Consider the following 25,173-nt stretch of genomic DNA (forward strand, 5'->3'; position numbering starts at 1 on the left):
TCCGACTTAATTCGGGACTGGGGTTGGTCGGATAACTGAAAAGTCAAATAACCGAAAAGTACGAAAAAATACATTATTAGTATAGTGTATTAGGCCTGGTTTAAATACTAGCCTCCCTTTCATGGTCGAGCCAGTGCTGCCAGCTAAAACATGCAAAAATTTAACAAAAATAACATTAAAGTAGCCAAGACATAACCAAATATTGTAGCGCCACATCACTAGCGGACATTTGAATTTGCCGACTAGAACGCGATCGGTTAACCGATAAGTCGCTTAATCGGGGGTCGGATAATCGATGCTCTACTGTATTGTTAATGTTTTGATCATACGTTTTTTGAAAATTTATTGATTGACGTAATTTAAAAACAACTAACAGCAGCCTGAAGATATATTAGCATAGATTTTCACGTATGCAGAGAGAAAAAGTGATAAAAAGAATCATCAGTTTGAAAAAATAAATATGTAACTTCCTGCACTAAATTATTCAAAATTACATATCTGCATATGCATGATTCTTAAAAACTGCAAAACATGATTCTAACAATATTAAAATGGAAATGAACAATTAGAAACATATAAGTTACGTAAAAAATATTAAAAATGTCAGAATATAATTGTTAATAATACATATCACACTTTTGTATCTTCAAGATAAAATTAAACATTATATAATAAGTACCAATAATCTGAATTTAAAATGAAAGACTATTATTAAGATTGCTAAACGTTTCTTTAAACACTTCCTGCTCCTCGTGTTTTAGAACAAGTGCCAATTTTTGTGGCTATATTTAAAGAAGTTATGGTCTTTTATGTTTAATAGGTGGTTGTCTCTTTAATCCGTAAACATTCGGTAGACTAACTTACAGCTAAACAGGCTTAAAACTTTTTTATTATTGGTTCTTCATCAAATGCATTTCGGACCAGTTTTTTGAGTCCTGGTCCCTCATCAGAAAAGTTATGGTCTATTTGAACGTGCGTGGCATATGGATTTTGAAGAATCTGTCATTAATTTGGTTATTCTCCTACTCCTTTATTTTTGAAATAAATGCTAATTTTACTGATATAATGCTATAAAATAAAATCTTTCAGATTCAGAAGAAATCAAATAAAAATTTTTAAATTTTAGAAAAATATCGATTAATAAAATAAGCAAAGCCTTACTTATATAGAATAAACAATCTGCAATCCAGAAATGAATTATTATTAAATAACAAATGTTTTCAGCTGCATTTTACCTATACAGGGTTGATAAAGTGGCCAAAACATAAGTTAGTTACTTAATTACAATTCTAAATACAACTTCGTCAAAAACTGGAACTGTACTTATATATTAATTATAACCGTACTTTAATCCAGTAATTAATTATAATTAATTACTGGATTAAATATTGTTGTTTATTATAATTTAGTCATCCAGTTGTCTTCTGCAGTTCTTAGACACAGTTCATAGATAACATACTGACTATTTTTTTCAGTTTCTACTAAAAAAGTCATTCATCAGACAAAATCTTATGCTACCGGAAAGCAAAGTTGTATCAAATACTGCTAATACAGTTATCAAATTTTATTGTTTAATCAAAAGAATATTAATGCATAGGTTATTGATTCTATTTTACACATAAAACAAGCCAAATTATGTGAAGTTGTTTTTAAAAAATAATAAATATAAAATAAAAAATGTTCTAATTAAACACACCTGAAAAAATTTCTTATTTTTATGTATTTTAATGGTTTTATTAAATAATTCTGAATACAGATGTATTAAATTTTATTTATATAATAAAAAATTTCTCTCCTGATTTTTTTCCTGTCATTCTGTCATTATAAGATTAACATTAGAGAGGTTGGAGCCAAAGTTTTAAATGCGAAAATGTGTACGTCGAACATTCAACGCCGCTTTCCCGTAAGCATAGAAGTTTGACAATGGTGTTTGGAAAGTCGATGGAATCGTGCTCGACATTCCAAATGCCATTGTCAAACTTCTAGGCTTATGGGAAAGCGGCGCCGAACGTCTGACGTACACGTTTTCGCGTTTAAAACTTAGGCCTCAATCTCGTTATTAAAAAATTCTAATGTTTCTTACATTCTGTCTTTACACGATAATCTATTAAAATTAAAATATTTATATAATTCAATTCTATTTATTAAAAAAATAATTTTAAAAAATCAACAGTAACCGAGTACATGTAGAATAGTGTCCCATCAACATTAGATATTAAATAAATTTATGAGAATGTATAATGTTTATTGTTAATTGAGCCATTCCTGGGCCAAATTGATTAACTCGGTTATGCAAATAATATAAAAAAGGATATCCTTGGAATAATTATTGTTATTTTATATGTTGTTACATAAAACTATGCCTGTAATAATATATTCTACAATATTTATTAAAACTTTAAAAAGGAATATATATTATTTCATAAATTTCTCTACTTTTTGTTTGCGGAGTTAGTTGATTTGGCAAACGAACAGCTCAATTAGAGATCTTACTAATCCAAACGTGTTCAGCGTTTATTGTACTCCAGAAATGTTTGAGTTAAATCAGGATGACAGAAATATAAAAAAAATGTGATAATTTTAAATACTAACTTTTGGAAATACAAAACAATAAGTGGATGAAAGAGTAGCAAACCTTGTCAAAACTGGTTTAAAAGTAATAAAAATATTAATAGTATTGTCTTGTAAAACTAGATGTGATTCATTTAAACTTGTTTACGCCTTCTTCATGCAGTTTTAAACCGCATTCTGTTTGAATGAAAGAGTAAACAATAAAATTAAATTCTTAGAAAAGAGTATTCATAAAATGATATTCACTGTAACAATATATCAAAAATTTTATACAACTGATATGAAAATTTGCATTGATCTACAACAATTTAATATCATTCTTACATTTATTTACTATATAAACAAAAGAATATGAAAATTATACTGACAAATAGAGAAGAAATTTACAATAATTTGCTTACACTAAAAATCCATCATCAAAATGTAAAATTAGAATGTACTATTTAAATCTATTAAATTATAATAATGAATTAATTACTATAATTCAATTGATCAAAAGTGAACTATTCTTCTTTGTAATTAAAAGAAATATGTCTGTTAATTAATTATTGATTACTTTAATAAACATAAATCGAAAACATTGCACGTAAATATTAATTTTCTCTTTGCTGCTAAACATTGTTAAATGAGAAATTTTTTTCTGGCAAAATATCATCATCTGAGCTTTTCTGTTGACCTTAATCTGGAGTATCGGCAACATCTTGGTTTTTCTCTACTTTTCGTATAAAATCTGATATTTTCATTCGCTTGCATTTGCCTAAGAGATCTTTAAAAATTTAGTCCTCTTTATGTAGTAACTTTTAATTTATTCTATAAAAACAAAACACGGCAAGTCTTTTAGGTTCGTTTAGAGCAGGGGTCGAAAAACTTTTTCGGGAAAGGGCCGAATCGTGAAAAAAAAATCGGGTTCGACAGGCCAGGTTGCAAACTCGAATAGGTGTATTTTTTTAATAGGTACTTCTACTCGTAAAGCAAAAACAAATAAGTTATTTTTTTATTAGAAAGTGATATTTTTACATACATAATATTTATACACATTATTGCTGAAAACAAATAAAAACATTTTTAATAAACTTATTATAGTATGCTGAAAATTTGTACTGATGTGAAGAATGAAATTGTTTCTTCTGAGACAATATTTCATCATAATGGACTTCCAAGTTAGTAATTCCTATCATTTCCGCAGGCTGTAGTTTGCCGACCCAATTTACGGCACTATTACCGACAGCGAACATTTGGTTTAAAGGAAAGCTAGAACAGGAAGCTAGGATGCAGGAGAAGAAAAACTGTATAATCAGTTCTCGTTAAAGAAAACAAGATGAAAGGCACAAAACAAGATTGAAATGTTTAATATTTTAAAATCCGTGGGAAAATAAAGCAGTGCGCACTCTTCACTGGAATAAAATGATATTGAACGACAGTGTTTTCACTTAAAAATTGCGACATTTTGTAGAGATGTCGCCAATTCTCAAACTGTGTTGTACGAGGGATATCCGTAATAGTAATTTAATGTCTTATTGGAAAGCCATCCAGTCGATAGTAAAAGATTAGAATACATTTAAAGAGTACTATGAAAATTATTAAGAAAAATATATGTTATTTAATCGTATACATAGGAAAAATATTGCAGATGATTTTGTAGTTTGCAGAATAAAAATTAAAGTTATGCAAAAATAAACTTATAAATTGATTTTATGTAATAAGTCTACAGAAGTGATAACTCTATCAACATCCATCATTAATGAAAGTCATACTAAAGTAGTATCAGAAAATAGAAAAAATTTACATTGCTACTTTAGAAATTAGTAATTTGTTGCATAAAATTAATCACTTTTTAAAAATAATTTATATAAGTGGCATTAAATAAAAATGTAATAAATTAATGACAAATTCCAAATTGCACTTAAGAACTAAATAAAGTATGTTTTGGTCGGAGTAAATAATAGAAGAACAATACATTGTAACATTTTCAGGAACATGTTTAACCACCATAAAAGTTAAAATATAAACAAAATATATGTTGCTATGGAGACAGAATGAAGTAAATAGAAATAAATAGCTAATACAGAAAATATTTACAATATAACCGATAAAAATAATTTAATGAATCAAAGCACATTTAACTTTTTGGTCGCTTTGCAGGAAATTAACCAGTATATTTATAAAAAAAAAGCTTTGAAGATCAAATAAAACTAACCAAAATAACTTAAGTTATATCATTGTGAACCAGAGATTTTACTTGTTTGTCAAACCTTTGAAAATGGTTGATTTTCTACAAAGCTTAAATTAAGAAAAAAAATTTTAATTGATTATCAACCTTTCTTTTTTCCTTAAGACATTTTTAAATTGTGTTAGATATGTTATAACTTTTTCTGTAAGCATTATACAGGGTGTATCAGAATGACGTTTTAAAAATTTGAGGGATTGTAGAGGATGAAATTTTGAACGTTCTGATATAAGGAACCCATAGCCGAAAATGTGATATAAAGTTTCTACAGCACTTTGCAGTCGGTATGCTGAATGAAACAGCAGAATACAGTATTTATGAGAAGTTTTATTGACAAAACAGTAGAGTACAATCAAACTGTACATCGAATCAGTGGCTGCACTATTTTAGAGTAAATGTTCAACGTGACGACCACCAACTTCGTTACATCATGTGCAACGACGAACCATGTTTTGTCTGACTCTCTGTAAGATGCCACGCTCCCCTCTGATGGTATTAAATGCTGTAAAGATGAGCTCCGTAAGCTCACAAACTGTTCCTACAGGTGTTGCGTACACAAGGGACTTTACATAACCCCAGAGGAAGAAGTCAAGAACAATAACATGACGTCAATGGACGAAAGGGTAGTTACCAAAGTGAAGGGCGGTCAAGCACTTCCTACCGCTGTAGAAACTTTATATCACATTTCTGGCTATGGATTCCTTATATCAAAACGTTCAAAATTTCATCCTCTACAATCCCCCAAATTTTTAAAACGTCATTCTGATACACCCTGTATATTTATGTTTATTCCAATCCTGTCCCATTCGTCATAGTAATGTACATTTTGTTTACATTCTATCTTTATGTTTATTAAATATATTTCCGAAGATGGATATAAACCTGAAAAATGTATATTTTATTCTTTCTTTATTTATTCCATATAAAGTATAGTCTATCTAGCTTTAAATATATATAAAATAAAACAGTAATTTATCAAAAATGTGAAAATAATCCAAAGTATTGTGAAAGAAAAACATCTTAAATATAATTTTATGCTTAATAACCTACTATAAATAATTTATAAAGGATTTTTATTTGCATGTAAACAAAAATATTCTTTATTTTTAATTAATTTATTTCGTGTATCAAATAGAAACCTGTCTAAACAGAAAAACTTTGGAATAGAATAATTTTCTATGTTGAGTTTTACTGTAAGCCAAAATTTGAGAAGTATTCAAATACCTAGCACAATTTCTCAGGAATAAAGAGAACTTTTTAGACTTAAGTAATTCATGCATTCAAATACTCTCATCTTTAGTTGAAATTATTTTGAATTAAACCCTGTAATAAAATTTTTTAAGTATGTAACGATTTTACTATAAAAATGATCATAACTGTGTGACATTTATCTAGTATATTTATGGATTAAAAAAAAAAAATACTAAAATCTGTTCAAAACTAAAATTTGCCAAACAAAAAAATTTGGTCTGGTGCAATTCTAGTTTACACAGATTTTACTGTAATAGAAAAAGTGGCTTCAGTTCTGTCATCATTCAGATGATAGAACCAAAATACAAAAAAGACCAAAGCTGTGAGGAATAATAAACTTAATGCATGTCTTACTGACATCAGAGTTTGATGAGACATCTAATTGCAGTGCTTTGTCTCTATATCCTCCTCTGTTGTTCTGCAGAAGACTGCCTCTTGACCAAGACCAGTGCTGCATATGTAGACACAATTCTGTATATTCATGTGACCTGCAGGGCTGCGGGCCTTTGTATTATGAGCCTTGTAATAGTTACCTTCGCTTTGATCGAAATCAAATCATCTCCTTGTAGCTGTAGATTCTTTCATTAAATTTATATCTTATTTAACTGATATATATAATATCATTCTTAAATTTTAATAAATTCTCTCTTAACTATCATTGTTTTCAAAAAACATTTTCACTGAGTTAAAGAGGTCATAAAATCGTTTTAGACAGGTATCCTTTGATAGCCAACAAACTTGTGTGTGCAATAGTAAACAATTGAAATTCTCGTCATTTTCAACACAGTTTTCAAAACAATCTATCATTGAGAGCATCACTTCTGGTCTTGTTAACTGCTGTAATTACATGCCGTAGTGAGCATGAAGGTGATCACGAAGGTTTTTTGCAACCAAATGTTGTCTGTGAATTACACAATGCATTAGCAACTACATTTGATACCACTTTTTCAAATTTGAAATCGACCCGTGGCATCGTCAAACCATTGCCAGAGCACCATCAGTAACAACAGACATATTATCCAGAGGAATACCTTTTTAAAACAGTGTTCCAATACGTCAAATATAGCTTTTCCTTTAGTATCCGTTTCTAATTTTTTTGCGAGTAATAGTTCTTGACAAATTTTTTTCATCTCTTATGAAGCGACTATATGCAAGAAGGAGATTCACTGTTTGGTAAAATAAATTCGTTGAGCTGTAAAGAAAACTCGGTAGTCTTCAAAAAATCAGTTAGAGAACTCTCCACATCCTCGGACATTTCGTCTATTGTCTCTGTACCGTATTACTGCTTAGTGGGATTTTCTTAATAATATCAGTCAGTGGCTTGTGCAGTACAGCACACAGAACTTCACATAGTTGGCAGCATCAATTCTTCTCCAATAGTGTGAGGTTTACTCGATTAAACAATAAGCAAAGAAATGTAAAAGGCACATAATCCATCATTGTCTCGTTTCGATACCTCTGAAAACATACCAGTTAAAGTTGGATGTCTCTAATGTTGTTCTTTGAGCATTTGAAAGTAAGAAAATTTTTATCTTTTCTGTCAGGATGTATTTTGGTCAAATGTTGCTATAATTGTGAAGGTTGTGGCTTCATTTGAGAAAACTCTCTGGCAAATCAGGCACATTGGTAATATCTTGTTTAAGAGTGCCTGAAAAACCATATTTCAAGTATTCGACATTATATTGTCTACATTTTATAAATACACCAAACTAACCTTATAACGCTTTGCAGTTATTTTGGAACATAACACGAATGTTTTCAGTCCACCTAGGACCTTCTTCAGATGGTGTTCTAGAAAAAAACTTTTCTAGTGTGATTAGTGTTCCATTCAGTTTCCAATGCGTTCTAATTTTGATGATTTGAAATTAGGTCTTAGAGTAGACTGAAAATGTTTGTGTTACGTTCCAAAATAACTGCAAAGCATTATAAGGTTAGTGCAACATATTTTTAATTAACGCTTTGTTTATTGGATGGATTTCATTGTCTACATTTCTTCTTTGAATCTGACGTTGGTCTATCTGTAAAAATAAAAACAATAAAAAACTCTGCTGTGGCCACCAAAGGACCAACCATCACCATATTAAATAAATTTATTATTATAATTTAATCATTTAAATTTATGTAAGTTGTTTTATGAATATTTTACAACAGAAATTTTTTGTAATAAATTATTTAAATTTATGTAAATTTAAAATTTAAAAAATACTTTTAAATTATGTTACTACATCGGTCGGTAAAAAAAATAATAAATAATAATAGTAAATATGTGTGTACTTACCACTGCGACAAATAGTTATTACAACAAAAATATATTTTTAATAAGTGGTCCACATAAGTTATCCTTTGAATGTGATCTGTAAATACCACAGAAATTTTAGCTTCACACTTGCTCTGAAAGAACTTCGGAACAATCTCGTGTGGATAAAAAGCTTTGTGTATTTAATGTTTAATGAGCATGTCAAAATACTCATAGATTTGATATTCTGCACGGGCATTAATCTTGTTACGACCTGTGCAAACTTATAAATATAAGCTTTATTGATCAAGCCAGAACATACACACACTCTGGTGCTCCGTGTGGTGCACTGTGCATGGTGCCACTCATTCGTGTACTAGTCAAAAAGGTATTAAGAACAAAGCTATAACATACCAATACCTACTTTTAATACAGACTGTTCTTGCTTACAAGACATTTAGAACTATTTGTTGAAACATGCATTCGATGGTTTTTAGTATTAATCAAACTTCTCAGCACATTCTTGCGAGTATTACCCACGGAGCAGTGGTTGGTCCTCAACTTCCCCCAAATTTGCCTTGGACCAAAAAAGCCCCTTTAGATCTTTTCAACATCCACCGGTTGGCAGTACCAACCCCATTGGAAACTTCTAAATATAAACATCCATAAACCTAATTAGTAGTTCTGGAGATAAAGTTCAGACAGGGATAACTGACTTCTAAATCTATTTGTGATTATAAGTGTTCAGAAATTGAGACATTTGAGATGATGCTAGTAAACAGTTTTACAAATCTAATTAGATACTGCTAGTTAATAGTTTTATAAATCTTGTTATTGCTTATTTAAACATTTAATTTATTCATTAAGAAAGCTAAATATGTAATATAAGAATTGAAAACTGCACGTCTTAAACCACAGTATTACTGCTCAAACCTTTAAAACACAGTACAAATTGTACTGCATTTTAAAAGTTTGAGCAGTAGTACCATGGCACAAAACTTTGCCAAGGAAAAATACATTATTATTAATTAAAATCCAAAATTTAGCTTTTGTATAATTTAAGATACATTAAATAGAGATGAGGTTCTTGGTTTAATGTATAAATACATCACTTTCACAAATGGTTAAGTGGATTTCAATGCATTACCGTATTTTACGGACTATAAAACGCACTTTTTTTCTTCGAAAAATTGCCTCCAAAATTCAGGTGCGTCTTATAGGTATTTTTTTAAAAAAAATTGCTTATAAATTAAGGTGCGTCTTATAGTCTGTAGCGTCTTATAATCCGTAAAATACGGTATATTATTTCAAAAAATAATTGACCATTTGAAAAAGTATTATTTTATTCATATATTATGCAAAAGAGAAATCTAGCTTTATGATGTTATGACCCATAAAAGTAAGCTATACTGCAAATTTTAGACAAAATTCCACAAGTATGTGCTTTCCAGTTCCAATATAAAAAAAATTTAAAGTAAACTATTTCAAAAAGTAAATAAATAAAACTATACAAGGCTTGCAGTATTGAACCAATGAGTAATACTACAAAGCAACTAATCAGAAAAATATAAATAAATTCAGTGGTGTCGTGCTTAAAAGTCATTAACTTCTACTGCATACACAAGAGGATAAAATAATGATAAATTTCTACAGCTGTTTACATTAGAGATGCAATGAATAGTGATTTGGCCAAGTATCAAATATGCAAATACGGATAATAGACGATCAAATAATCAAAATTTTAAAGTAGTTCTATTTAAAAATCCACTTAAAATTGTGGATATAAGCCAAAATTATTTAAAATAAAGTTTTTTTTTTAATGTTACAACCAACTAACGTTTTCGATTCTCCTCCGAGATCTTCGTCAGGTTCTTTGACAGTTTTGAAATGGAATGCCAATTCATTTCAAAAACCATCAAAGAACCTGACGAAGCTCTCGGAGGAGAATCAAAAACGTTAGTTGGTTGTTAATTTTCGTCTTGGGTACCGGAAACTTAAAAGGCTTAGGAGGTTATATTGGATTTTAGATGTACCGGTATGAGGATTGTTTTTTAATGTTACAATAAAACTTTATAAATAGATGTTTACAGAACTTTTTAATTTCAATATACTATACTTAAATAACACTATTTTTTTTAATAAAGTATAATAAAATTGTTAAAACTAATTTTTTCATCTACATATTATTTATAAAGTTGTTTAGCATTGCATATATCAGGTCAGTCCATAAGTTCATGCGTATTTTTATCTACAAAAAATATTTGTTGTAGGTGTCTATAAACAGTTCCGTGGGATGAATTTAAACGTTCCACAATTTCATCAACTGTTAAAGATGGTTCTGCTTCAACTAGTGCAGAGAGAGCATCATCGTCAAAGTCAACAAGTCTTCCAGTACGAGCCTCATCCTCCACACTAAAATCATTGTTTCTAAATCTTTCAAACCACTTCTGCGCAATCCTTGCAATAATTACTATTTGATTATGTACAGTATTTATTTTTATGGATGCATTTGTAGCATTCTCACCACTTAAAAATAAAAAGTATAAAACATGTCTTTTGTATTCGTTGGTTACTTCCATTTTAAGGAAAATAAACAACTGAAATGTTGACAATTCTGAACAGTATTATATGAATGAGATCCAATTTAACACTTCAGTGTAAAAATTATCACATTAGACTGACATTTTTAACAGCAAAACAAGATTTTTCTCAAGGTCATAGAAATGTGCATGGACTTATGGACTGACCTGATACATTAAAAATCTAATATTTAATAAATTCTTTTTTTGAATTTAAAAAAATTTAATTTAAAAAACTGATTATTCTATCAATTATGTAACCTATATTTTGATGTATATGTTTTATACACTAAAAAAATAATTTTTTGTCAACTCTTATTTTAATAGTTCTCTATCCATTTCTTATATTTTGTATCTTTTACTTTATTTCCTATAATTTTTTAAATATTTCTATAATGTATTGAGCTTATTTTGGTTTTCAAATAATCAAAGGAATATACAGAATTCATTTCAGGAATCATAGTAGTACAGAAGTTGCTGGATTTTCTGTTATTGATTATTCAGTAATGAGATGCTTAACTTTCCTGGCAACATTTAAAACTGCATACGGTGCTATTTGTTATGATATTTTATTTTAAAAAACTTTTATATTTTTAATTATTATAAAATGGCTGAAAGCTTAATTTTGAGGGTAGGGATGGGTTTTGTAAAAAACTGTAAATGCTAATAACAAGTAAAATCATCATTAAGTCCGACCCTACTCTCCTCTTTAGCAACCAAAAGTTAATAACATCAATCTCCAGCAAAATTTCAGAAATTTTTGACAAAAAACGCACAAGTTATTAAGCTTCAAAGAGAGTGAACAAAATCATGCCACACACTAACATTCATACATACAGGAAAAAAGCTCTTTTTTGTCGACATTTCAAGATACTAAGTCTAAAAATGTAAAAATCTTGGGGGTCAATTTTTGACCAATCATCATACTTTCCCTCTATTATATAAACAGAGCCAGGAAAGTAATAAATTACAGAAACAAGTCTGACATATCAAGAGGGATGTTAACAATATCAGCAAAAACTCATTATGCAAAAAAATGTAGATTTGAGGGTTTTAATCAAGAAAAGAGAAAAGATTAAATATTCTTTGCAAAACAATCTGTAAATATACAAATTAATTTTGCAACACTATAAAAAAACACTCCCTCATATTATTCACAATCAAAAAAATTCACTGATACAAAAGAATACAACATTTAAATTTAAGATAAAGCCAACTTCTCGCATAATCCCTGGGAAAGATAAATCAACACACTAAAAACCTTTTTTATATTCCAGTACGAATAGCTTTAGATAAAAACTAACGTTTTCGACCAAAAACTTGGTCTTTGTCGGGCTATTGATCGGTACAAAATTCGAAACTGAAATTCGAACGTGTTTAAAATTATTTTAAATTCCAAATTATTTAAAAATTGGAAACTAATTTTTGCCATACATGCTACTGAAGTGATAAAAATATTGTTACATTCCCGCAAATAAATAATACGATGTATTTGCTGGTGTAGAAACGTTAGCAACATGCTAGTGTTGTTTACGCTTTTTTCTCATAGAACCACCTCCATGCATACGAAATATTGGTGGCATCTTTCGCATTAATACAGTTGCTGGCCAGGCTGTCTTTGTATCTTTCCAAGGCTTCAAGGTTGTGAAGGTGTTGAACCTGATCTGACCAATTTGGCCCTATGGAAGTCGACTTGTATTTCAGGGTCTGTGGCATAGGCAGCTAGGACAGTGGTATGCCTTTGGTTGGTGATATCATACCCATGTTCCTGTATTCTTTTGCTTAGTGAGTGTTTCGTGGATCCAATGTATACTAGATTTCGCTGGAATCTGTGGTCTCTGAGAGGAACCATATACACACCTGGTGCTCGACTTTCCTCTGTCCTGTCTTTGTCATTGCATAACAGCCCATGTATTGTGTTAGATCTCTTATATGCGATCTTTGTGCCTTTACAGTTAGCAATTTCTTTATAAATGGAACTTAGGTATTGGTTGTATTGTACCACTGTGCATGATTGGTTGCTACTATGATTATGGGTGTCTACCTGTGTGCTATGTGTGTGGCGTGCCATTAGTAGGTTAGCGTATCTGCGTGATAAATTATGCATCATGCTTCAACCTACCTGTGCTTTACCGCTATGTTTTCAATGTGCTTTAGTTCTGCCACAGTATCCTCCCATCTAGTGTGGTACGTGTACGCCCTTCTAGTTAGCGCACGGAATGCAGAGAGAGATCTTGTAAGAAAAAGGGTCCACAGAGTTTGACGGAATAAATATTGGTACATAGCAAGGTTTGTACTGTATGCTGGTTTGCATTCTGTCTGCGTCAAGGCGAAAGTTGACATCTAGGAAATGTGCATTTGGGTCACTCTTCTGCTCCAGTTTGACAGTAAGGCCATACAGGTTGTTGTTCATGTATTCCATGAAATCATTTAGATTGGCCTCAGTCTTCCAAAGAATGCAGATGTCATCTACATACCTTTTATAAACTAGGATGTTGGGTAGGAATAGAAGTATGACCTTTTGCTTCAATTGTCGAACAACTAATTCACACAAGTTCCCTGATATGGGGCTGCTCATAGGTACACCCTGTTTTTGTAAATACGTAGAGTTGTTGAAGCGGAAGAATGAGGTATAGCATAAGAGGTGTGTTAGCTCTAATATGTACTTACAATGCATACCCGCCTCTTTGCGGCTTAGTAACAGATCCGAGTGCACAGAAGCACGGTTATATTTTAATCAAGGGGTATAGGGAGACAAAATCAGACAGTAATGCATGCAACATCTGTTGCCTTTACTTGTAGATGTTGCATGCATTGAAAAAGCTCAGAGAACGAGAGAAAGCTCAGAGAAAAATACATTATTTTACTGATAAAGCACTAGATAATTAGATAACATAATAAATAAATAAATAAAACTTTTAAAATACAGCCAAAAATTTTTAATAAATTTTTCAGCTACATCAATAGCCATAGGTTTGAATATAGACCATTGCTACAAGCATTATACAATAAATTTAAATTTAAAACGACAAAATATGTTAAAAATAAATTAAATTTAAAATAAAATATGATAAGATTAATGAATATAAAATCAATTGTGGCTTGATAAATGATATTTAAATATAATGAATATTAAGCTGCTCGATGTTTATAAATACGTGGTGCAAATGTAACAAAGCATTTAAGTTTGTTGTTATTTATATAAACTAGAGATACCCTTAAGTCCGTGTTTATAAATTTGATGACCTCTATAAACATATTAGAGACATTGTTTCTGTAATCTGTCCAACGTCTCTGCTAAATCCAGTTTACAGTAAAAATGGCATGTAGCCATGGGCTACATGCCATTTTTACTGTATTATTACACTATTACATTGTAGTTTAAACTTCATTGCAAAGACACAAACCGCCAATTTTTAAACACATCTAAACAAACTTTGGAGAAACTTTAGCTAAAATATTTACTACTGTTACTCCCAGATTTTGAATATCGATGAACCAATCACACAAATCATTTCATTATATCACAAAAGTGAAAAAGCGTACAAACGTAGAAGTGTCAAAACTTTACTGGAAAATAAAAAGCATTTTCGCTAAATTAATTTGGAAATATCCAATCATCAAAGAAAAAAAAATAAATAGTTAAATATAATTCATAAATCAGAAACAGATTAATTTTATATTTTATCAAATAAAAAATTTAAAAACTAGGATTTCTAAATTAAAAACAATAGATAATTGCCTTAACTGTTTTTATTCATATTTTGCACCTATAAAAGTAAAAATTAATTTATGCTTTTATCGGGTTCACATTTGCTCTGAATTATAAAAATCACAATTTATTTAGTGATGATTTGGATTGTTTTCACTGTTGTAAATAGAGGACTTCTTTTCTTTTTCTCTAAACTCAGTTTGGATAGTTCCGTCCTTTGATACTTTATTTATTATTCAATTAGTATAACTGTGTAAACTTGACTGACTTTGGCAAAAAGCATAAAAATAACAGTCTATCTCACTCTCAGCAGTAAATTAATTAATTCTCAAACACCTTATCTTGCTGAGAAAACATTTATTAAACATTCAAAACTGTTTTTGATCTGTTTTAAAGTCATCCTCAGGTGCACTGTACAACTATCAACCATTATACATACTACATTCATTAATGAAATTTCTAATTTTTACATTAGAACAGATTTAACTACAAAAATTGGAATAAAATATCATTTAAACTAGATAAACTTGAAAGCAAACGTAAAAATTTTAATTTTTTTTATACCATGCTAGCAATTTATTTTACTCTCCTGGACTTATAACGTGTTCTTCAATTGTAGGAATATTACAGGCATGTGACCATTAGAATGTTTTGTCCGTTTATGTTTATGTAATCAACATCCATCCCCCCAGTCCATGACAGGCTACAAGTCTATAGATTTAGAGAAGTCATCAAATGTTGCTCTTCTTTACTTCATTTTTCTTTGATAATATTCTAGAAACGAACTCTGAATTATTTTGTTTATTTTTCCTGCCCTGCAAGCACTAAGAGGATCTTTTAGATCCTCTTAATCAAGCCCATGACAGGTTTGGTCAGGCCCATAATGAAGTGGCTGGGTTATGAGGGACAGGGCCCAACACCCGTAAAAAATTTCTGGAGTTTTTCAAACCATCCAGATTTATTCGCAGGTCCCCCAGAGTAGTAGACTAACAGTTTAACTACTTGGCCATCCGGCTGTTTCTTTGAATTTTGCAAAATATTCAATAAACATCTACATATTAACTGAAAGAGGGTTTCAGTTTGTCCAACTTTGTTTGAGTAAACAACTGGGGCTAAAAATACATTCAGTTATCAAATTAAAACTCTTATTCTGTAGATGATGCTGCTGAAGAGAAATTTGAGGAAGGTGCAATGATTCAGGCAGAGTGAAATGGCAAAGGTACTGTATAATGTTAAGTCTATGGGACAACCATGTCGACATTATTGTACACAATTTTTTTTGTGTTTTAGTTTCATTATTATGAACACTGCGGTCAATAAATAAACATTTTAATTACTAAGACCATTGTTTGTATCAATCTCTCCCAATTCAACCTCACAAACCCCTCAAAAACTCAAGAAACACCAGATATATGCAGATAGATTTTAATAAACAACCCAGTAAATAACTACTAAACTTATAAATACAGATATGTACTTGGTCTCAGACATGTACATGACAGATATCAAAGTTATATGTATACAAAATTATCTTGTTTAACTCAACATTCTTTTGACTTCAAACATGTAAAAACACAAACTGACAAGTCATTTGTAACATGCAAATAATGGAATGCGATTTTACAAATTCCACATTACTGTGATCACAGAAACTGCAACAATCACTTTACTATGGCTGTAACAGATTGTGTGTTACCAGCTAAAATAAAGTAAGTATATAATATGCATTTACTTTTCACTATCTTTTAGTGTTCTCATATAGTTTAAGTATAAAAACTAAATTTTTAAGGAATATAACAAAAATATAGATGAGAAAATATCAATACAAAGATAAAGACAGTAAATCAGTTAAGGAGTCAATTTCTATTGCTGATAAAACATTTTTTGAGACTGTCTAAATTCAGCCCCAGATCTCATACAATGATTTCTCTAAATCAAATGCCTATATATTCACATTGCATTCTAATGAAAGCTGACTTATTAACTGATTTAGCATCCATCTCACTGTATTATTGACTTTATGGAGTCATTGGAAATAAAATAAAGATTTAATTAAGGAATATGTTTTAAATGTAATGTACTGTACTGTATTAAAAAAGTATGTGTGATTAATGGTAAATGTGAAATGTGGCATCACAAGGATCATTCCCCTACTCTCTTCATATTGTGTCATATTCTGAACTACTCTCTCCCTATAAGGCATGACATCGTTTATAGATAGCCCCATATACTATAATAATAATATATTTTCTGGCTATGTAGTAACTAAATATAATCTCAGTTAATCAACTATATTCGATTGATCAAAAAATGTATCTAAATGATATTTTTATCTCTTCTAACTAAAAGTTTCTCTCTTCTATTTATTGGAAAACATCAAATACTGAAGAGCTGCTTGAATTCTGTGGTTAAATAAATTTCTAATGTAAAAAAAAAAACATTGAAAATTTAGGTAATATAAAATTTATTTGCTCATGCACTATATAGTAAAATATTTCTGATTGCGGTGCAAAATGATTTTTGTCAAAGTATCCAGAGAGTAACATTTTTAATAAGTGTTGAATAAATAAACTGGTGACAAAATTAACAGTTTCATTAACAAGGAGTACAAAAGATCCATGAGATATCTCATGGATCTTTTGTATTCCTTGTTGTTGTTCTTCAGGCTTTTATGTAAATCCATTGCAAGCTGTTCAGTCAATTTTTTGAATTTCATTTAGAAGGCATTCGATCTTTGATTGAAAACATGCACACATTCCAAGATATTCAAATATCGGATAATCATATGAGATTCTAAATGCACACAATATTCAATTAAAACCATTAAAAAACCAATACAAAATCAAATGCTATCACCCATTAGAACTTGCCATGCCGTGGAAAGGGACATTTCTTCTTTAAAATTAATGGGCAAGTCCTAATGGACAATAGTATTTGATTTTGTATTGGTTTTTTAATGGTTTGAATTGAATCTTGTGTGCATTTAGAATCTCATATGATTATCCGATATCTGAATATTTTGGAATGCGTGCACGTTTTCAATCAGAAATCGAATGCTTTCTAAATGAAATTCAAAAAATTGAATGAACAGCTTGCAACGGATTTACGTAAAAGCCTGAAGAAGAGCCCAGAAGGGGCATCTACATTCGCATTAGTAGAACATTTTTGCTCTGGTTATTTGATTTAAGTAAGGTTGATTTTATATTCATCCTGGTGTGTTAAGAAGTTAAATGATTATAGTCATCCAAATGAAAGAAATGAGGTCAGCTAGAGTAAGTAACCTATACTGTTCACATAGGGATGAAGGGGTAAGTAAGATAAAAGGAGTATATATCTGGCTGAGGTCCTGTGTGTCACATTATAACTACTTCCTGTCACATGCTAAGTTACCCAATATGGTAGCAAGCAAGGGTAGACTCTTCTGATTATTGAAAAATTGCTGAAAACGTGAGATGACATTTTGCAAAGAAAGTAAGCTTACATCCATATTGCAACCATCAATACTAGGAACGTATCTACATCCCATATTGCCATCTTAATGTTATGATTAAGTATTTTTTCTATTACCATCAGATATCAGTCAATAAACTTGAGGATTAACCAAATCTTCCCACAACTGGTTATATACTAATAAATAACACCAACAAAACCCTCAAAAATATTTATATTAAATTATATTTGCTGGTATATTTTTGAAGGTTTTGTTGGTGTTATTGAACTTGAGGATAAACTTTTTCTTCTTTTACACAGATTTTAAGCTGTTTGTAAAAAATACTCTATTTTAACTAATCTCCTTACTGGTTACAGGTGCATTTAGTATTGTTTTATCTGTTATATTTTAACATATATTTTAATGGATATGTTATTTACTTGTTGTATAGGGAGGCTGCGCATACTGTCTATGAGATATCACCTGTATCATCAATAAATAAAATAAATAAATATTTTGAAAGGAGAAGGTAAGACAGAACATTCCCCTTTCCTTTCTACTCCTACATGAACAATATAGATTACCTACACTAGCTGACCTCATTTCTCTTCTTTAAATTGGATGACTATATGATTTGTATGATTATGTAGTAGTCTAAATTACATATGTTTGAAAGTGAAGATTGATTTAGTGATCTGAATGGATAATTGGTAGTTGGTACGCCCAGTATGCATACAGTGTATCATTCAAATCCCATTCTAGGTCAATCATTTACATCAGACAGCCTGAATTAATTTATTATTCTATTTTAATTATTAAATATAATACAAGGTAGGAACATTGCCTATTTCTAGTATCAAATTATAAAAGTAATTAGAAAATCATGAGATTATATCTTTAAAAATCTGATATTTGATTTTCTCTTTTTGCTCTTCCACTAGACACTGAGAGCATCCTTTATCCATACCCATTGTTTGGCGAAATCCACAATGGGGATAATCAGGCAGTGAGGAATGGGACTTGGCACATCCAGAACAAACAATCCACAAAAAAGTCTTGAGGGTTTTTTAACCACCTGAATTCAATCCCAGATTGCTCAAAGCAATAGGTTAACATCTTAACTGCCTCGTCTTAACATTCTGCTGACCCCATTTCATTTATATTTATATACTACGTAGAATTTTTGTTAAAAATTTTATATCTATATTTTATTTTTGATTATATAAAGTTACTTTTGAAGTAAATCTTTGTAATATCACTATCTTAAGTATATAAAAATTTCTTTAACAGATCATAAGTTTTATAAGTTATGGATTTAAAAGAAAAGAAATATTTTTTAGAGTTTGTTTAACTTTTATTAATCATAAAACTGAAAGTAATTCAATAATGTCAGAATTTATTTAGGATTGGAAAAGTTAATTAAGAGCATTTTAAAAATAAGTTTCAGTACTTATTTTTTTTTTTTTGTATAATGGAGTCCATGTAATAAGTCTGTTGTAATCATATAACAAAAACTATGTAAACTACTGTCACTCTGTAATATTTACCCACATTTTGTTACTTCTTGACACTAAACAAACTTTTAATTTTATAAAATTTTTATGCCTTTAAAAGAAGCATTTTCAAAATTAAAAAAAAAATCAAAAAATGCAGAAAACCAGAGAAAGGAATTTATAAAATTTTTCATAATCAGAATAATTTATATTTACGTAGCCTACAGATTTAAAATTTCTATAAAGTCAGATTGAAACATGTTCATATTATTTAAGTTGTAACACAAAACAAAAAATATTTTTATATAGAAAAACAATATTTTTATATATAAATATAAAAATCTATTCATAACTTATTTATAGTTGACAGGTGTGAAATGTCACACAAAATATAATTTATTCTTACAAAAATAACAATGATGCAATTAACAGGTTGAACAAATCAATCTTAACACATCACTCAATAAGTCTCCGGTCTAACTAAGAAAAGCAATTTTTTTTTTTAGAAATTTGACTTTATTCATCAACATACTCTCCTTCAAGAGTGATACATTCATTCCAATGCTCCTTTAACTTTTCGATGCCTTTTTTGTAGAACGATTTGTCTTTGCTCTCGAAATAGGCCTCAGTTTCGGCAATCACTTCTTCATTTGAGCCAAATTTCTTTCCCTGGAGCATCTTTTTGACGTCTGCAAAAAGCTAGTAGTCTCTGGGAGCCAGATCTGGAGAATAGGGTGGGTGAGGAAGCAATTCGAAGTGTAATTCATTCAATTTAACCATCGTTTTCATCGACTTGTAACACAGGGCATTGTCTTGGTGGAACAGCACTTTTTTCTTTTTTATGTGAGGGCATTTGTTTCTTGATTTCTACACTCAATTGATCCAATAGTGCCATGTAATATTTGCTATTGATAGTTTTACCTCTCTCAAGATAGTTGATGAACAAAATACCATGTGTGTCCCAAAATACAGATGCTATAACCTTGCCAGCTGACGACTGAGTTTTTGGTCACTTTGGACGACTTTCACCGGCTGCTGTCCACTCAGATGACGATTTTTTGATTCAGGTGTGTAGTAATGGATCCATGTTTCATCCACTGTCACATACTGATGCAAGAAATCCTTTTTATCTCGCTTGAACAGCTCCAAACGGTGCTCTGAATCGTCAATGCATTGTTATTTTTGGTCCGGTATGAGCAAACGCAGCACCCACTTCGAAAGCAACTTACGCACACTCAAATTTTCGTGTAAAATTGTAAACACACTACCTTCTGATATCTTTAAGGTGTCAGCTATCTCACACAACTTCACTTTATGGTCTTTCTAAACTATTTTGTAGACTTTTTTTTTATGTGTTCCGAAACAACTGCCGGTTTTTGGCGACCAGAGCGTTCAGCGTCGTCGGTGTTTGTACGACCGCATTTAAATTCAGCATACCAGTCAATAATAGTTGATTTCCCTAGTGCAGAGTCTTCATAATGCTTATCAAGCCACTGTTTGGCTTCAACAGTATTTTTCCCCATCAAAAAACAATGTTTAATCAGCACACGAAATTCTTTTTTATTCATTGTTTTGAAAATTACAAAACTGGGATCACTAAAACCACTGTAACCTGTAAACTAATTGTCAGAATGTCATGAAATTTTGACACGTATCATTTGAAGATTGGTACTGTCCAGAAATCACATGGTTCTGTCAACACTGTTGCCATATATGTGTCAGACCAGAGACTTATTAAATGATGTGTTTCATTCTAAGTCTAAATGCATATTAAAGACATGTTTAAAAAAGTTAAAATCTAATTTTTATTAAAGTAAATATATCTTATACTTAGATTGAATCTAAATTATGTTCCTGACAGAATCACATTTTGCACATTCATTTAACCTCTCATTAATTCTACTATCAATTATCTGTATATAAAAGATAGAGGTGAATCCTGATTTTACTTATCAGGATTGCCCTACAGATCGTCCATAAGTAGCAGCTGGGTACACCAAATATATTGCAGTGTTGGCCAAAACGAACCAGCCAAAACGAAAACAACTAAGCAAAAATCAAATAAACGTATCATGTTCGTATTTTAAGACATTCGATACGGATACGGAGAGAGGTAAAACTATCAATAGCAAATATTACATGGCACTATTGGATCAATTGAGTGTAGAAATCAAGAAACAAATGCCCTCACATAAAAAAGAAAAAAGTGCTGTTCCACCAAGACAATGCCCTGTGTTACAAGTCGATGAAAACGATGGTTAAATTGAACGAATTACACTTCGAATTGCTTCCTCACCCACCCTATTCTCCAGATCTGGCCCCCAGAGACTACTAGCTTTTTGCAGACGTCAAAAAGATGCTCCAGGGAAAGAAATTTGGCTCAAATGAAGAAGTGATTGCCGAATATATGCATTTGTGTGATATATTATGTATTACAATCGGGTTAATTATGTTAGAAAACAACTTAGCAAATCAACTAAACAAAGCAAAAAAAAATTTTTTTGTTTACACTTCTTACAGATTTAAGACTTTAATTAATAAGCATTTTCATTCATAATTAAAAAGTAATATGATATGAAACTAATGTTTCAAATATTTCACAAAATATTTCACCAAACGACTAAATTTAGGTTTATTGAGAATTCTCTATAAACTTAAAATTAGAAAAACTAATAACGAAAGTTATATTTTTTCATAAATTGACAGCAAATATGCCCACAACAGTTGTAAATAAACGGGTTAAATTTTGGCTAACAAATTAGAAAAATAAATTTAGTAAATTTGTTATAAATTGACAAAAAACTAAAAGGAAATACTTTAATTTTTATTAAAGAATTTTTTTACTTATTTCCGATAAAACGAGTTTTATTCATGTTATTATGAACATCTGTATAACGACGATCACGAATAAATACTATATTTTCATTCAAAATTATTAATAAAACAATATAAATATTTTAAATAGATAACTTTCACAAACAGTTTAGATAAAATTAAGGTAATCCATTATCATCCATAAAATATCTTTCACTGTTATTGCATAATATTTGTTAGACGACGTTATTACACACCGTATAACAATTTGCATTAAGTGTTTTACGTGACAGATATCGCATTTAAAGATTAGATTGCTAATCAATAAATATACCCATCCTTTTCTATTACGAATATATGAAAACTTTATTTTTTCATAACAAAAATACTTTCTTTGTATAAACTCGAAAAACTTTTTCTTTCCACGAATTTGACATTTACCTTACTTCGTTAACAACTTTAGCAATTCTGTAAAACTGTTTAAAAATCATTAACACTTTAACTTGATGTTTTTATAAAAGGGTAATTAATATATTTATATTCTACAATGAGGACGTTACTACATGCAGTTTGTTATTTCTTGTAAATATATTTTTTTTTTTTTAAACAAACAAATAAATAATCATAAAGTTGTAATCAAAAAATAACTAATTTAACAAGAAATCTGGCATTTATTTAACAACAAAACAAGAATTTAACTTACTTTACTACACAATAATGAAGAGGTAAACAGCAACTTTTAATCAAAATTGAAGCAATTTAAATACTTTAAACACAGACTTTTACTGATGATCAGTTCAATTAATAAATAAATAATTGCATGAAATTATAATATGTCTTTAATATACCATTTTATTTATATAAAACTTAACTTAAAATATAAATAATACATTTATTTTATTATTTTATAATTTAACCATCAACTCTACAACACAAATCAGAGATAAACATTGATGATAAACACTGAAAATTGATATATTTATATATAAAATGTATGTCTAAGCATTTATATATAAAGATACGAACCGAAACCAGTCAAAATTTATATAAATTTTAAGATTTTTGTACATTAAAATCTTAAAGTACTATTTTGACAGAGGATTTTTGAAACGATTACGTGATTATATTCTACGAATATATTGTCACCTTTTAAGTATACGTATTCCTGGTGTCGAATTTAATGGGCACCACAACTCCCGCGGATAACTTCATTTTCTTTTTATATTTTTCGGTCTTTCCATCCTCGCGCCACAAAACAACCCCATCACCAACAGCACGCAACAAAAGTTAATAGAGGGCGCTACTATAGTAATAAAAACCGAAACTATGGAATAAATATATTCTGTATATGTTCATTTATTATTATTTTTTTCCTTTCTGTTAATTTTTAAAAAATATTTTATATACTTTAATTAATAATAATAATAATATTATTATTATATCAAATCAACGTATCGTGTTCGTATTTTAAGACATTCGATACCGATCAATTTATGCATTTGTGTGCTATATTATTCATTAATCGGGTTAATTATGTTTTTTTTTTTTTTTTTTTTTTTTTTAAATTTTACCCCCCTGTGGGCACTAAGAGGGCCTCTTTTAGTAGGCCCATTATGGGTTCGGCCAGGCCCACAATGGGGCGACCGGGTGGTGAGGGACGGGGCCCGACATATCCGAACGGACCACCCCCCGAAAAATTCCTGGGGATTATTCGACCCGCTCGGATTCGATCCCGGGTCCCCCAGAGCGGTAGGCTGCCACCTTGACCGCTCGGCCATCCGGCCTCGGGTTAATTATGTTAGAAAACAATGTGAAGATCGATTGGGATAATTTTTCATAAACAGAAACTAGCAGTTTAGAATTATTCAGGTTTTTTTTATCTGTCCGTATTCGTTCCCGGGTCCCGAGAGCGGTAGACTATCACCTTAACACCCCGGCCATTTGGCTACTGTAAAAATAGCATTTTACGAATAAGAAGGCCGCGTTTCTGTATGCAGCGAAAGTGTAGCGAAATGACGTCATGAGCAGTGTTGGCCAATTAGAAACTAGTTTCAGTGTGTTCGCTGTAAAGCGCTTCTCGAGCGCTGCATAAAGAAACCCGGCCGAACTACCAAAGACTCCTAAGTTATCTTCGGGCCCGAGAAAAATTCCCTGCCCACCGCTCTCGACAGCCCTACAGATCGTCCATAAACAATTCCTGGGGTTCTTGATCCGAACTCGGAGCTTTGTCCCTCAAATGAGTCGTTATGCTAAGAAGTATTAATTAATGTAATAAGTCAACTACATGTCTAATAACTGCCTTCTAGAAATCAGAGCTAATTTCATTTTTGAGATTTTAACTTAAGGTTCAGAAGAAGACCGTTATAACTTCAGTTTCTCAACGATTCCGGAAATCTTCGAGCGCAATGGAAGATCAGATAACATATAACATCTTCAGCTAACTTAAGTTTGATGATTTCCAAATACTTGCAATAAAACATGTAGTTACAGCCCGGATTCGATTTCGGACCTGCAAACGACAAACCGAAGCCAGCTCCGAGGATAATATAGCAAATCGGTTTCTTCACACAAACAGAATGTTATAATTGTTATATTCTTACACGAAGCTGATTAAGCTGTTCGACCGGGACTTAACGGCCAAACAGCTTAATCTGACCAAAATTGATATTAGTATTATATAAATTTAATAGAAACATTGAAGAAGTTTGAAAGAATTGACAAACTGTTGGTTAGAACTATGTTGTTTGAGAACTATTAATTTTCGGAAGTTTTTGCTTGTTAAATTGCCTACTACTGTATAGGGTTTCTCAAACGGGATCCAGGGATCCAGGTTGTTTTTTTAATCCGGTAAATATCCCGG

General features: G+C 30.5%; 1 protein-coding gene and 1 pseudogene across 4 annotated transcripts in view; both read right to left on the reverse strand.

Moving 5' to 3' along the window:
- Positions 1 to 23,604, reverse strand: part of SCCRO3 (defective in cullin neddylation 1 domain containing SCCRO3) — a 36,725-nt gene extending 13,121 nt beyond the window's left edge. For all 4 annotated transcript variants that reach the window (XM_067281025.1, XM_067281022.1, XM_067281026.1 and 1 more), the window contains exon 1: positions 23,460 to 23,604. The gene's annotated coding sequence lies outside the window, so the exon portion shown is untranslated. The remainder of the gene's footprint in view (positions 1 to 23,459) is intronic.
- On the reverse strand, positions 20,016 to 21,067 carry LOC136984098 (protein GVQW3-like; annotated as a pseudogene).
- Positions 23,605 to 25,173: the final 1,569 nt, after the last annotated feature.

The sequence above is a fragment of the Centruroides vittatus genome, unplaced genomic scaffold, assembly GCF_030686945.1.
Source record: "Centruroides vittatus isolate TY-2023 unplaced genomic scaffold, ASM3068694v2 contig_904, whole genome shotgun sequence".
Taxonomy (NCBI): Eukaryota; Metazoa; Arthropoda; class Arachnida; order Scorpiones; family Buthidae; genus Centruroides; species Centruroides vittatus.